At 41.0% G+C, this 13,505-nt stretch overlaps 1 long non-coding RNA gene across 2 annotated transcripts in view; it reads right to left on the reverse strand.

Moving 5' to 3' along the window:
- The window catches only part of LOC146404863 (uncharacterized), an 83,719-nt gene that overhangs the window by 41,062 nt on the left and 29,152 nt on the right, over positions 1-13,505 (reverse strand). The gene's annotated exons all lie outside the window — the stretch shown is intronic.

Here is a 13,505-nt window from a genome sequence, read left to right on the forward strand (position 1 = left end):
ATGGAGGTTCCCAGGCTAGGGGTGGAATCAGAGCTGTAGCTGCTGGCCTACACCACAGCAACAGCAATGCAGGATCCAAGCCACGTCTGAAACCTACACTATAGCTCACAGCAACCCTGGATCCTTAACTCACTGAGCAAGGCCAGGAATTGAACCTGCATCCTCAGAGATGCTAGTCAGATTCATTTCTGCTGAGCCACAGTGGGAACTCCTGAGGTCTCTTTTATAAGGGCATTAATTCCAGTCATGATGGCTCCACTTTCACGACATAATCACCCCCAAAGCTCCCACCCCCAAGTACCACCACAATGGGGATTAGGTTTCAACATGTGAATTTGAGGGTACACCAACATTCAATCTATTGCAATATACTTGAAAGGGTAAAAGAGGCCTATCTTCTTCCTAAGCTCCTCATTACTATCCAAAGGTCAAAACCAGTTATTGTTTTAAGACTGCATTGTAGCTTAATCTTAGTTGAAAGAGAATGACACAGGCTGATGTTTTAATGTCAGGATGGTAGCAAGAAAATCTGGTGCCAAATGCGAAAGTTTATTATATCAGAAGTGGGACGGAGAAGCAAAGAATCAACAGGAACATATGTAACACATATGCCCCCAAATTTTCTGTTATCTCATGATGAGTATATTTGCTGAAAGCAGTGTTTCAGGAAGGCTACACCACATTTGGGGGCTATGTTAAGTAACAGAGTGAAGAGGGAGAAAAAGGAAATAGAATCTTATCAAGAAGGAAATGAGTCAAACAAAAGCAAAAAAATCTCTAGAATACTTGTGAAGCCAATCTGTTTAGAAACCTTAGAGACCCTTAAACTTTTGGGGAGGAGAATCATCAATCTAGGCCCTTCTTGGTTTATCATTTACAGTTCTGAAAGTTAGCCAAGTTCAGTGAGAACCACAAGATTGTATTTTGTTTTTTATAGTATTGCCGGAACAACAGCTTATGGGGAAAAAAAACAACAGATTTAAATTTTCTTCTAATTTTAACACATCATAAAGGTGATGGCATCTATTTCCTGCATAAACCTGAGACGCAGCTTTCCAGAACAAAAGACAAACTAAGAAACCAAACAAAATGATTTAAAAATCTACAATCCTTAAAATGAGCTCTTAAAAACGATACTCTTTTTAATCTCAGTCAGTTACTGTGTTGTAAGTGATCCTTTTGCATAGTGCTTATCAATGCAGAAATGTGTAACAACTTTAATCATTTTCAGTCCTGCAAGTTATTTGCAATAAAATTAGAAACTCATTTCTGTTTTGCTTTATTGTTTTTTTCAAATTAAGAAAGTGCCATTATCGGAGTTCCCATCAAGGCGCAGCGGAAACGAATCTGACTAGGAACCATGAGGTTGTGGGTTGGATCCCTGGCCTCACTCAGTGGATTAAGGATCTTGTATGGCCAGGAGCTGCGGTGTAGGTCGCAGACACAGCTCGGATCTGGCGTGGCTGTGGCTGTGGCATAGACTGGTAGCTGTAGCTTTGATTAGACTCCTAGCCTGGGAAACTCCATGTGCCGTGGGTGTGGCCCTAAAAAGCAAAAACAAAAAATAAAGAAAATGTCATTATCTTTAGCTCCATCTCCTCTAATTCTAGCAGTATCTCTTGAACCTGAACACTTGGCATGTGCTACCTCCAGCTGACACATCCCATATACAATTCATATACAGGAAGGGACTTCCCAACCCACTCTTTCGTCCTTCTTTATTTCAAAATTACAACTCAGGGTTCAGTATTACACATTTATTATGGCCACTAGAAATTCTTTTTTTAATTTTTAAAGGGATCTTTGAACATTTGAATTGATTATGTCTAAACCACAGAATTATGGAGTTATAGGCAACAGCCCTCTCATTTTACTTCAGAGGTTAAGTGACTTGCATCATTTAGCTCAGTAAATAGAACTCAGGTCCAGAACTCAGGTCTTGCTCCCAGGTGACTAATCCTGAGTGTGTGTACTACAAGATAAACACAAGTAACAGAGTCGGGTTCTTTGTTGAGGAGAAAATGAGAATCCACGTTAAAATACCATTCAGCTCCATAGGTTTCCAGGCTATTCCAGCTCTGCTCTAAATGAATAGGAATGTGTAGATTTTATAAACAGAGCTACATTTTCAAATAAGGGAAGAAGACAAATGCAGCCACATAGGAGGTATGTCTGCTAAAAAAAGCATGTGCCTCTTCTCTCAGAAAATCTTCATATATATTTTCTTAACTTGAGAAGTCAAGCTAAATTTGATTAAGCACATTTCTACATATCACGTGAACCTACCACTAGTATAGAAGAAAGAAGAAACCGAAAGAAATGCCACATACTTCATGGTGTGATTCAGTTTCTTTCCAAATGATACTTCCTTTGAAATGGCATAGATCTGGAATCTGCCTTTTGGAAAATGCTTCTTTTCAATTTTCAAATATAATTGTGATGTAATTGATCTAATCTGCATTTCAAAGCTTCTAGAGCTGAGCTTTCCACCAAAACTAAGCATGAGATCTCCTTTTATGGACCAAAATAAAGAAGAGTGTATTGAATTATTAGACAAGTTTTTGTTCTTTCCTTCAAATATTTGCATGAATTATTCAGGCCTTGTATGGATGGAGCTTTGAAATATTCAAATTCCTTGAAATATTTCATTATTTAAGGTCCATACTTATTAAAGTGTGTAGGATGTACTTTTCCTGTGAAAGTGCAGATTCAATTCAATTATTATTCACTTCAGTAGAGATTGTATACAGAGCAGAGACTCAGGTGATGGAAGAGATGTAAAGATAAGCAAGGCACTCTTCAGAGATTTTACCCATGGGAGAATACAAAGCTATAAAATACTTGCAAGCCACAGTTATAGGGTTTATAAAGAGAAGAGATACCTTCCAGCCGGGAGCTAAAGGAAAAACTTCAGAGCGCACCTGGCATTTCAGATGGGCCCTGGAGGACCAACATAAATAAGGGAGCCAGGAAACGAAGGGGCTGAGATCTCCACTTAACTCAGGCTCTCATTTTCATCTATGAAACCCCTTTTAGGCATGATAATGCATGCAGTCATCTTCCTAGGCAGGATGCGAGCTCCTCTGGTATAAACCTTGATCTGGTCCCCCATCTGGCAAACACATTCTGACTATCCCAGGAGCCCCCTTTCTGAGGGCTGCTCCTACACTCCTTCCCCACAGAGACTCAGAGCGTCACGAACAGCCCTAAAGAAGGAGTGCAGAGCAGCAATCACAAGCTCATCAGAACTCTTACACATACCTGTCCCTTCCATCCCTTGAGTCCTGCATGTGGAAAGATAGAATCCAAAGCTGCAGATCTGGCCAGAAGTGTGGCCATGCGACCCCACCCCTACTTCCAACGCATCCATGCTGCCCCAGGAGAGAGTCCTTAACTTAGTGTACAAAACTTTTCTGTCCAGCTTCATTTCTTTATTTAGGCTGGGCCTGCAGCATGCAGAAGTTCCCAGGCCAGTGACAATGATGGATCTTTAACCTGCTGAGCCACCAGGGAACCCTCAGTCTCATCGATCTCCCCTCTCCCTGGCCTTACAAGACCCCAAAACACACACATACACAAATGCTCACTCACTCAAAGGCACCATGTTGTATTTTGTTTCTGTTTGCTTGTGCTTCCTCTTCTATTTGGAAAACAAACTCTCTTCCTTGGGTTGTCAAAATACTTCCTACTCAACCTTTAAGTCTCAGCTCAAATGAATTTTTTATTTTGACAGTGTCCTGCTCTTCTTTTTTTTTTTTTTTTTTTTTTTTTTTTTTTTTTTTTGTCTTTTGTCTTTTTAGAGCATATGGAGGTTCCCAGGCTAGGGGTCCAATCAGAGCTGTAGTTGCCAACCTACGCCCCAGCCACACCAACACCAGATCCAAGCCACATCTTCGACTTATACCAAAGCTCACGGCAACACTGGATCATTAACCCATGGAGCAAGGCCAGGGATCGAACCTGCAACCTCATGGTTCCTAGTCAGATTTGTTTCCGCTGTGCCACAAGGGGAACTCCATGTCCTGCTCTTTCTAACAGAACAATTTAGCCTTTCTGAGCTGACCCCACAGTGTGTGATCAGCACAACACTTCATTCTTGATGTTTTGTCTGTACAATAAAGGATTATTTCTCCTTATTGGGGGTAGGGGAAAAGGAAGAAAACTGTGAATATTTATAAGATATAAATAAGTTAAGTTATTACAAATAATAACTATTAAATTATATAAATTATATAAAAAAGTTGTTATAAATGTTAAGTCTTTTTTGGAGGAGGGTGTCCAAATTTATAAATTTTGACACAAACATATCAAAATACTGCCACATTTAACTATGCTGCTACTAGGAAGACACTGAAATGGTCTAACAGAGGAAAGAGAAGGGATCACAACAGGTATGTGAACAGTGCAGTGGCAAGAAAGAGGACATTCAAGGAAAGAAGATCAAAAGAATGTGTAATCAACTGGCTCTGGAGAAAATAGGATGGGTATGATTTTGACACTTTGAAACTAGGAGAAGGATAGCATCTGTGATGGACTTTGGAAGGTTCAAAAGGGGAGGAGATTTGATGAAAACGAAGGACATGAAGTGGAACAACGATTATGGGATAAACATAGGGACTCATTTTAGAGATTACTTAAGACATGGGAATGCATAAAGGGAAGAGGGAGTGAAACCAGAGGGCAAAGGCCTTGGGACAGCTACAGTACCAAATGAGAGGGGGAAATGAAAGCAGTTTTTAAAAAAGGAAAAGTCAGAAGAGGTAGTGAACCAGGACAGGGGAGCATCACATTAGCCAAAGGCAGAGGTGGGTAAAAGGAAGCAAGCAAGGTCAACAATGCTGGTTGCTGCAGAGGAGTGAAGAAAGATGAGGACTGAAGGAAAAAGCCATTGAATTTGGTGATTGCAAAATGACAGTGGTGACCTCAAATAGAGCAGTTTCCCAGAGAAAGGTGGGAGGTCAGGAAGCTAGATCGCAAACAGTAGAGAGCAAATGGGAGTTGACTTATAGCCAAGATGGCATTTTGAGGAACATCCTAATCCAAAATGATAGTGATAACAGATGAAATATAAAGTGGGAGCAACATCAGGCATGTTCATGCTCAAAAACACCTCTGTTGCCCAGAAATGGAATGGACATAATACAGTAAGTGGCTGAGAACTGTACACCTGCCAGATTTGGCCAAAAGCAAACGAAGGCATTTAGGACCTGGTATTAGGGGCTAACCCTCACCTGAAATCAAGGGCCAGATAGGGCTGCCCTGTTGAAAGGAGTTGCCTAAGGCTACAGGTTTGTACAAATAGACATACCCAAGGAGGATGGAAGAATCAGACACAGATTCACAGCCAGAATTTGACTCTGGAGAAGAGATTGCATCTATACCACCACTACAAGGATCTGGCCTGGGAGTCCCAGGAACGAGATGGAGAAATCACAAAACTACTAAACAGGGAAGGTTGAGTTTGGAGGGAAATAGAAAGAAAGGAAGGCCAGCAGGGAGGAAGGAAGGAAACTAATGCTAAGCAAGAGAGCCAAAAGCAGGAGCAATAACATGGAGAATTCACAACAGACAGGGAAAAAAAAAAAAAAATGGAAGGGAAATTTCTAAGACCAAAGAAAAGAAATCAGATTTAAATATGGAAAATATTGAAAGAAATTTAAATATGGTAGAGTGGACAGGTCTTGTTTTTTCTCTACCCAGCAACCCTGTCCCCTTCTTTCTTTTTTTTTTTTTTCTTTCTTTTTTTTTTTTTTTTTTGTAGTTATTTTGTCTCTTTAGGGCTGCACCTGTGGCATACGGAGGTTCCCAGGCTAGAGGTCGAATCAGAGCTGAAGCCGCCAGCCTATGCCACATCCACGTCAGATCCAAGCTGCAGCTGTGACCTACACTACAGCTCACAGCAATGCCAGACCCTTAGCCCACTGAGTGAAGCCAGAACCCACAACTTCATGGTTCCTATTCGGACTGGTTTCTGCTGCACCACAACAGGAGCTCCATGTCTTCTTCAATATGCATACTCTAACCCACTGACTAAAATGATTGGTTCAGAGATAAACATGTGACTGAATCAACCAATCAAAACCATCCTAGAATTTTTTCAGGTAGCGACAGCTAACACTAAAAAGGAAGTTTTGGGTATTGCTGAGAGAATGTCATATAAGCCTTAGGCTTCCCACATCTTGTTACCACACAGGGAGACCCTGCCTAGAAATGGAACTAAGACAGAGGGAAGGACACTGGAGGAATTGAGAAAGCAAGACCAAGATCTAATGGTAATGTATGATATCCTGGATCCAGACATATTGGCTTCTTCTAGTTAAGTGAGCCCATAACTTTCCCTTTTTTGGTTAAGTTGATTCCAATGAGGCTTCTGTTATTCTTATCTGAAAGAGTCCTGAGAAAACAGAAGAGACACCGTTTCTATTTCCATTTAACAAGATCAGTTATCTAGAAAATCCAAGAGGGAGTTCCCGTTGTGGCAAAGAGGAAAAAAATCTGACTGGTATCCATGAAGATTCAGATACAATCCCTGGCCTTGCTCAGTGGGTCGCAGATCTGGCATTGCTGTGAGCTGTGGTATAGGTCACAGACATGGCTCAGATCCTGTGTTGCTGTGGCTGTGGCACAGGCCAGCAGGTGTAGCTCAGATTCGACCCCTAGCCTGGGAACTTTCATATGCTTCAGGTGCAGCCCTAAAAAGCCAAAAAAGAAAGAAAGAAAGAGAAAATCTAGTTGGACAACTGAAAAACAATTAGAAGCAATGATGCAAAATAAACATACAAAAAGTAAAAAAAAAAAAAACAAAAACAATTATTTTAAAAATAGAAAGTGTGATAAGAAGAAAAAAATAGGTTCCATTTACAATAGCAACAAAAACAACAAGACAGCCATCAAAAACAGCGCATAAGAAGATATGTGCCAGAATTATAAGAAAAAGTTGGAAACCTAGACAAAGACCTGAATGGGAGGGCTTAATGTTGTCAAGATAACAACTGTCCCCAAAGCATCCATAAATTTGATACATTTCCAATAGAACAAAAATTGATCAATAGCTCGGGGAAAAAAAGAGCTCAGAAATGAGCCCATGTTTATAGGAATTTAGTACATTACAAAGGTAGTGTTGGAGTTCCTGTTGTGGCACAGTGGAAATGAATCTGACTAGGAACCATGAGATTGTGGGTTTGATCCCCGGCCTCATTCAGTGGGTTAAAGATTCGGCATTGCCGTGAGCTGTGGTGTAGGTCACAGATGAGGCTCGGATCTGGCATTGTTGTAGCTCTGGCTTAAGCCAGCAGCTATAGCTCTGATCAGACTCCCAGCCTGGGAAGCTCCACATGCTGCAGGTGTGGCCCTGAAAAGACAAAAAATAAATAAATAAATAAAATTAAGGTAGTGTTTCAAAACAGTAAGGGAAAGAATGGACTGTTTAATAAATGATGTTAAAACAAATGGCTATTCCAAGACATTGAAGCAACTTAAATATCCATCAACAAAAGAATGGATAGAGAGAATGTGGTACATATAAACAATGGAATATTATTCAGCCATAAAAAAGAATGAAATAATGCTATTTTCAGCAATATGTATGGACCCAGAGATTATCATATTAAGTGAAATAAGTCAGAAAGAAAAATATCATAAGATATCACTTCTATGTGGAATCTAAAAAAATGATACAAATGAATTTACTTACAAAATACAGTCTCAGATTTAGAAAACAAATTTATGGTTACCTTAAGAGGAAAAGCTAGGGGGGAGGGATAAATTAGGAGTTTGGGATTAACGTATACATACTACCATATATAAAATAGAAAATCAAAATCAAGAACCTACCGTATAGCACAGGGAACTACTCAATATTCTATAATCATCTAAATGGGGAAAGAATCTCAAAAGAATGGATATATGTATGTGTATAACTGAGTCACTTTGCTACATACCTGAAACTAATGCAACACTGTCAATCAAGTATACTCCAATATAAAATAAAATTAAATGAAATAAAAAAACAATTGGCTAGTATTAGAAAAATTAAGTTACTTTTTTTAACTTCACATTACTTATTAAAATAAACTCTAGATAGATTTGGGTGAAAAAACAAAAATATTATCAAACTATTAAAAGAAAACTATTAAAATAAAATATACAAAAGACTACGTTTCTGATCATGAGGGTAGGAAAGATCTCCTGAAATATTCAAAATGCAAAAGCCATAAAGAAAAGGATTGGGGAGTTCCAATCACGGTGCCGTGGAAATGAATCTGACTAGGAACCCTGAGGTTGCAGGTTTAATCCCTGGGCTGGCTCAGTGGGTTTCAGTGGGTTAAGGATCCAGTGTTGCCATGAGCTGTGGTGTAGATCGCAGACGTGGCTTGGATCCTGCGTTGCTGTGGCTGTGGCATAAGCTGGCAGCTGTAGCTCTGATTGGCCCCCTAGTGTGGGACCTTCCACATGCTGAGGGTGCAGCCCCAAAAAGCGAAAGCAAAAAAAAAAAAAAAAGATTGGAAAAGATTAAGAAATCTCACTTTATTAAAACTTTAAATCTGTTCAACAAAAGAAACTATAAATGAGATTAAAATGCCAGTGAGACTGGGTGAGAACTTTGTAACATACAAAGCAAAGGACTTGCTCTTATATAGCCTCCAAAAAAAAAAAAAAAGACAAACAAAACAGAAAAATGGACAGGGAGTTCCCTTTGTGGCTCAGCAGGTTACAAATCCAACTAGTATCCATGCGGGTTCTGGTTCAATCACTGGCCTCATTCAGTGGGTTAAAGATTCGGCGTTGCCGTGAGCTGTGGTGTAGGTCGCAGATGTGGCTCGGATCCTGTGTTGCTGTGGCTGGCTGACAGCTGCAGGTCTGGTTCGCTCCCTAGCATGGGAACTTCCATATCCTGCAGTGCAGCCCTGAAAAGCAAAAAAGAAAGAGAGAGAGAGAGTGAAAGAGAGAGAGAAAAAGAAAAAGAAAAAGAAAGGAAGAAAGGGAAAGAAAAACGGACAAAAAATATGAACAGGCAATTCACAAAAGAGGAAGCATGAATAGCAGACATTTGAAAAGATGCTCTGTCTCACCATTTTAGGGGAAAATGCAAATAAAAACATGGGAATATCATTTTTCATATTTAATTAGCAATAAGTAAAAAAGATTGATGTCAAGCATTGACAAGTATGTTGGAAAACAGATGCTCTCTTAAACCACTTCTGGGAATATAAACTAGGCAAACCCTTTTAGAGAACAAATTGGGCAGTAGTCCTTCCAATTTTATTCCTTTTTTTTCGTTGTTGTTCTTTTTTTTTTTTTGGGCCGCACCCATGGCACATGGAGGTTCCCAGGCTAGGGGTTGAATCAGAGCTGTAGCTGCCAGCCTACACCACAGCAACAGCAATGCCAGATCCGAGCCGCATCTGCAACCCAGACTACAGCTCACAGCAACGTCGTGTCTTTAACCACTGAGCAAAGCCAGGGATTGAACCCGAGTCCTCCTGGATACTAGTCAGGTCCACTGACCACTGAGCCACAATAAGAACGCCAGCCCTTCCAACTTTAGATGCATCTATCCTTTGACTCCACTATTTCATAGCTTGGTATCTACCATAGAAGAATACTTGCATGTGTGCAAAAAGGAAGTGCTACAGGGCTGTTCATTGAAGCACTCTCTGTAGTAGTAAAAACCTAGAGCAACTTAAATAATCATCAAAAAATGAACAGTTAAATCAACAGTGATGCATGTGTGTTATATAAAGGTACGCAGCAGTTGAAAAGAATTAGAACACACTGACATAGAAAAATCTCCAAGAGACATGGCTACATTTAAAAAACAAAAACAAACAAATAAAAACAAGCAAGTTGGACAACAATCCATACTATATGATACCACTCAGCTCAGGTCAATGCAAAATTCCCTCTCTCTCTAATTCTCTGTAAGTGTGTGTACATATCTATATAAATATGTAAGATACACATAAATAATACAGATATTTAAATATTTGAAAAGATGAAAAGATACAGTCCAAAGTGAAATCTGTGTTGGCCTAAAGTTGGAAACTGAAATAGAGGTGGGAGGAGGAATAGAAAGGAAAATATTTGACATACCCGTAGTGTGTGATTTTTTTTTTTTTTTAAGATCCCTTGTAGCTTTATGAATGTAGGTCTTCAATCTTTTTAGGAAAAGACCCTTCCCTTTCTAAAAGCCTGCTCCAAATCAGGCATCTGCGCCCCATGCGATGCATTCCAGACTAGCTGCATTCCTGGTGAAGCAGTGACTCAGCCCAGTGTGCCCTCAGGCCAGGCGGGGGGGAGGGGGGGGAGTCATTCTGTGCCTCAGTCCTGGGTCAACATTCGCTCAGACAGACCATGGGCAAGTCAGTTTCAGTTCCTTTCTCACCACCAGCTCAGTCTGGAAGCAGTTACCTCCTGATGGAGTGAGAACAAGGGTGCAAGCAAATTGCCACCCTAGAGGCCACCTCCTCCCTTCCTCTCAGTGCTTCTGGTAACCAGCCAAACCCGCCATGGCAGTGAGGAGGTGGAGACTTCAAGGCAAATGCTTGTGGACTTTGTGCACAGCTCACAGCAAAAGGGCAAGCTGAGAATACCATGGCTGGAAATTTTTTACTGCCGTCAAGTGTTTCTTGCCTATGTGGCAGATTACGTACATAGATTTTCTTGCACTCTTTTTGGCAATTGTAGGGCAGACAAAATGGCCCTGCACCATGAATGAAGCCCTTGCTGAGTTGAATTACAGACTGTAAAGACAGATGGAACTGGGAAGGAGGACCCAAATGCTGTGAACAATCTCTTTAGGAGAATGCCTTAAAAAAAAAAAAAAAAAAACCTTACTTAACATCAGGACGTCCTAAAAGGAGAGGAAGTCATCATGTGTAAAACGACTGTGTAAATTACACAGCTTCCAGGGTACAACTGACAACATCATGCTACTTCCTAAACATTGGATTCCCTTCTCCTTTCTCTACTTCTACCCCCAACATAATCTAAAACAATCTTCTAACAATTACTAAACTAGGGGAAAGACAAACCACGCTGGGAAGGAAAAAAAATAGCAGCTGCTCTAGATACGTTTTTCAGAGTTTGTTGAAGTTATTTGTCATTTTCCTTTCTTCTTGGCTGCCTTGACAGCCCTTCAGGATTTTGGCTGGTTCCAAGCACTGCTCAATAAAGATCATTCCAGAGAAGTTTCATATTCCTAAGATTCCTTACATTTCTCTTTCTTCCCTTTAGGAAATGAGGTTGAAAAAGATGAAAAAACAGCCCAGATTGCACCATTTCCTATGCAACTTTCTTGCAAAGCAAGCTGTGCCTCCTTTTCCAACAAGAACAGAGAGAGGCAGTTCTGGCTGGGAAGTGGGCGTTGGGGCCTCTGGAGCAGCAGGAGGACTATTTGTCTTTTGAAAAGTCCCCAGCAGCTCCAAAGGCTGTTTGAAAACTTTTTGTAAAGGAGGGGAGGAAAAGGCAAAAAAGCAGACTTTGGTGTGCTCAGCCATTCAAAAAGCCTGTGACTGCACCATGGACTTCATTCATTCACCACATGTTTATCCTGTGCCAGCCTCTGTTCTAGATGCTAAGGGTAGAGCAGCAAAGACAACCATGTGTCTGATCCCTGCGGGGAGTGTCTGTGAGGGTGAGCATGGGGGCCGATCTATGAAGAGAGCACCGGGAAGCCCTTTCCTGCTTCCTCTCAGCTGGGTGCATGCTGGTCCCCCCCTCTTTGGGCTCTTCCTTCTCCTGTGTCCTTGGTTTATTATTCCCTTCACCTTTCCCCTTTATAATCACATGTCCCTTTGTAAACATCAAAGCAGGACAAGGGAGCTGATGAAAATAAGGCCTGTGACTCATAGGAGGATGTTTTTCTCTTTTTCTTTTATACCACCCTCTTCTCTGGAGAATTTTTTCATTATGAGACTAACTTGCCTCCTCTTTTTCAGAGATTCCTCATTTTAGCTCTGCTTGTTGAAATCTACTCTCAACCTTCCACTGGTGTTACAAGCCACCTACGACTTGCCTAGCCCCTCAGAGTAGCCTGGCAATCATTTCTTGTTTCCCTATGCAGTCTTTTTTGTGGTTTGTTTTTTATCCTTCATTTAGACTATGCCCAAGAAATCTCCATGCCCCTCAGAGTTCTTTACCCATAACCCAATCCCAACCTTCACACTCACCCAGTAAGACTCAACAGATGACAGAGAACATGGAAACCAAAAGAATGCCATGGAGTTCCCATCGTGGCTCAGTGGTTAATGAATCCGACTAGGAACCATGAGGTTGTGGGTTCAATCCCTGGCCTTGCTCAGTGGGTTAACGATCCGGCGTTGCCGTGAGCTGTGGTGTAGGCTGCAGACACGGCTCTGATCCCGTGTTGCTATGGCTCTGGTATAGGCCGGTGTCTACAGCTCTGATTAGAACCCTAGCCTGGGAACCTCCATATGCCGCGGGTGTGGCCCTAGAAAAGGCAAAAAAGACAAAAAAAAAAAAAAAAGAAAAAAGAAAGAAAGAAAGAAAAGAACTCCTTCCATTTCCAGTCACCTGCTATAGCTAAATGTTTGTGTCCCCTGCCCCCTAATTTGCATGTTCTGCTCTGATCGCCAATGTGATGGCATCTGGAGGTGAGGTCTTCCAGGGTGATCAGGTCATGAGGGTAGGGCTGTCATGACTAGGATTGGTGCCCTTCTATAAGAGGCCCCTCTCTACTCAATATTCTGTGATGGTCTATGTGGGAAAAAGAATGAATGTGCATACATGTGTAACCAAATCACTTTGTCGTACAGCAGAAATTATCACAACATTGTAAACCAACTATATTTCAATAAAACTTTAGAAAATGAAAAAATAAAATAAAATAAAATAAAAGAGGTTCCAGAGAGGTCTCCTGCCCAATTTCCTGTGTGAGGACACAGTGAGAACAAGGAAGTAGGCTTTCATCAGACACTGAATGTGCTGGCACCTTGATCTTGGACTTCCTAACTTTCAGAACTGTAAGAAATAAACTTCTGTTGTTTGTATAATTCACCCAGTCTATAGTATTCTGTTACAGCAGCCTGAAAGGACTGAGAGAGACACCATGAGGTTACCTGCACCCGCACATGTTTTCCACCCCTGCACAAAGAAAGGGCATCCTGTCACCAGAGTCACCACATTTAACCTTCTCAGGGAGAACACTCCACCAGTTATCTCTTCTTCACCTCCCCTTCCACTTCTCCCCCTCTGGCCAGATCCCTTCCTTCAGCCTAACAAAAAAACCCTGGCCTTTCCTTGTGTGAACTACCTGCTAGAGCAGGTCCAAAAACAACCAAAGGTGCATATTAACAATAAAAAGAACCAGGACAGGATCTACATAAAGATACTCTTAATCGACTTTGGATCTTTTGAAATTATCCCTCATGTCTTTCCTTGTCTCTCATATTCTACTTTCTGGGGTATTTTTATCAACTTCTAATACTTCCAGTGAATTTTTTTTTTTTTTTTTTTTGCTTTTTTAGGGCTGAACCTGAAGCATA

This window comes from Sus scrofa, chromosome 3 (genome assembly GCF_054392235.1).
Source record: "Sus scrofa isolate SSC_HxYL_T2T_F1_AM1 chromosome 3, Sscrofa_HxYL_maternal_Yorkshire_Landrace_v2.0, whole genome shotgun sequence".
In the NCBI taxonomy this organism is placed as follows: Eukaryota; Metazoa; Chordata; class Mammalia; order Artiodactyla; family Suidae; genus Sus; species Sus scrofa.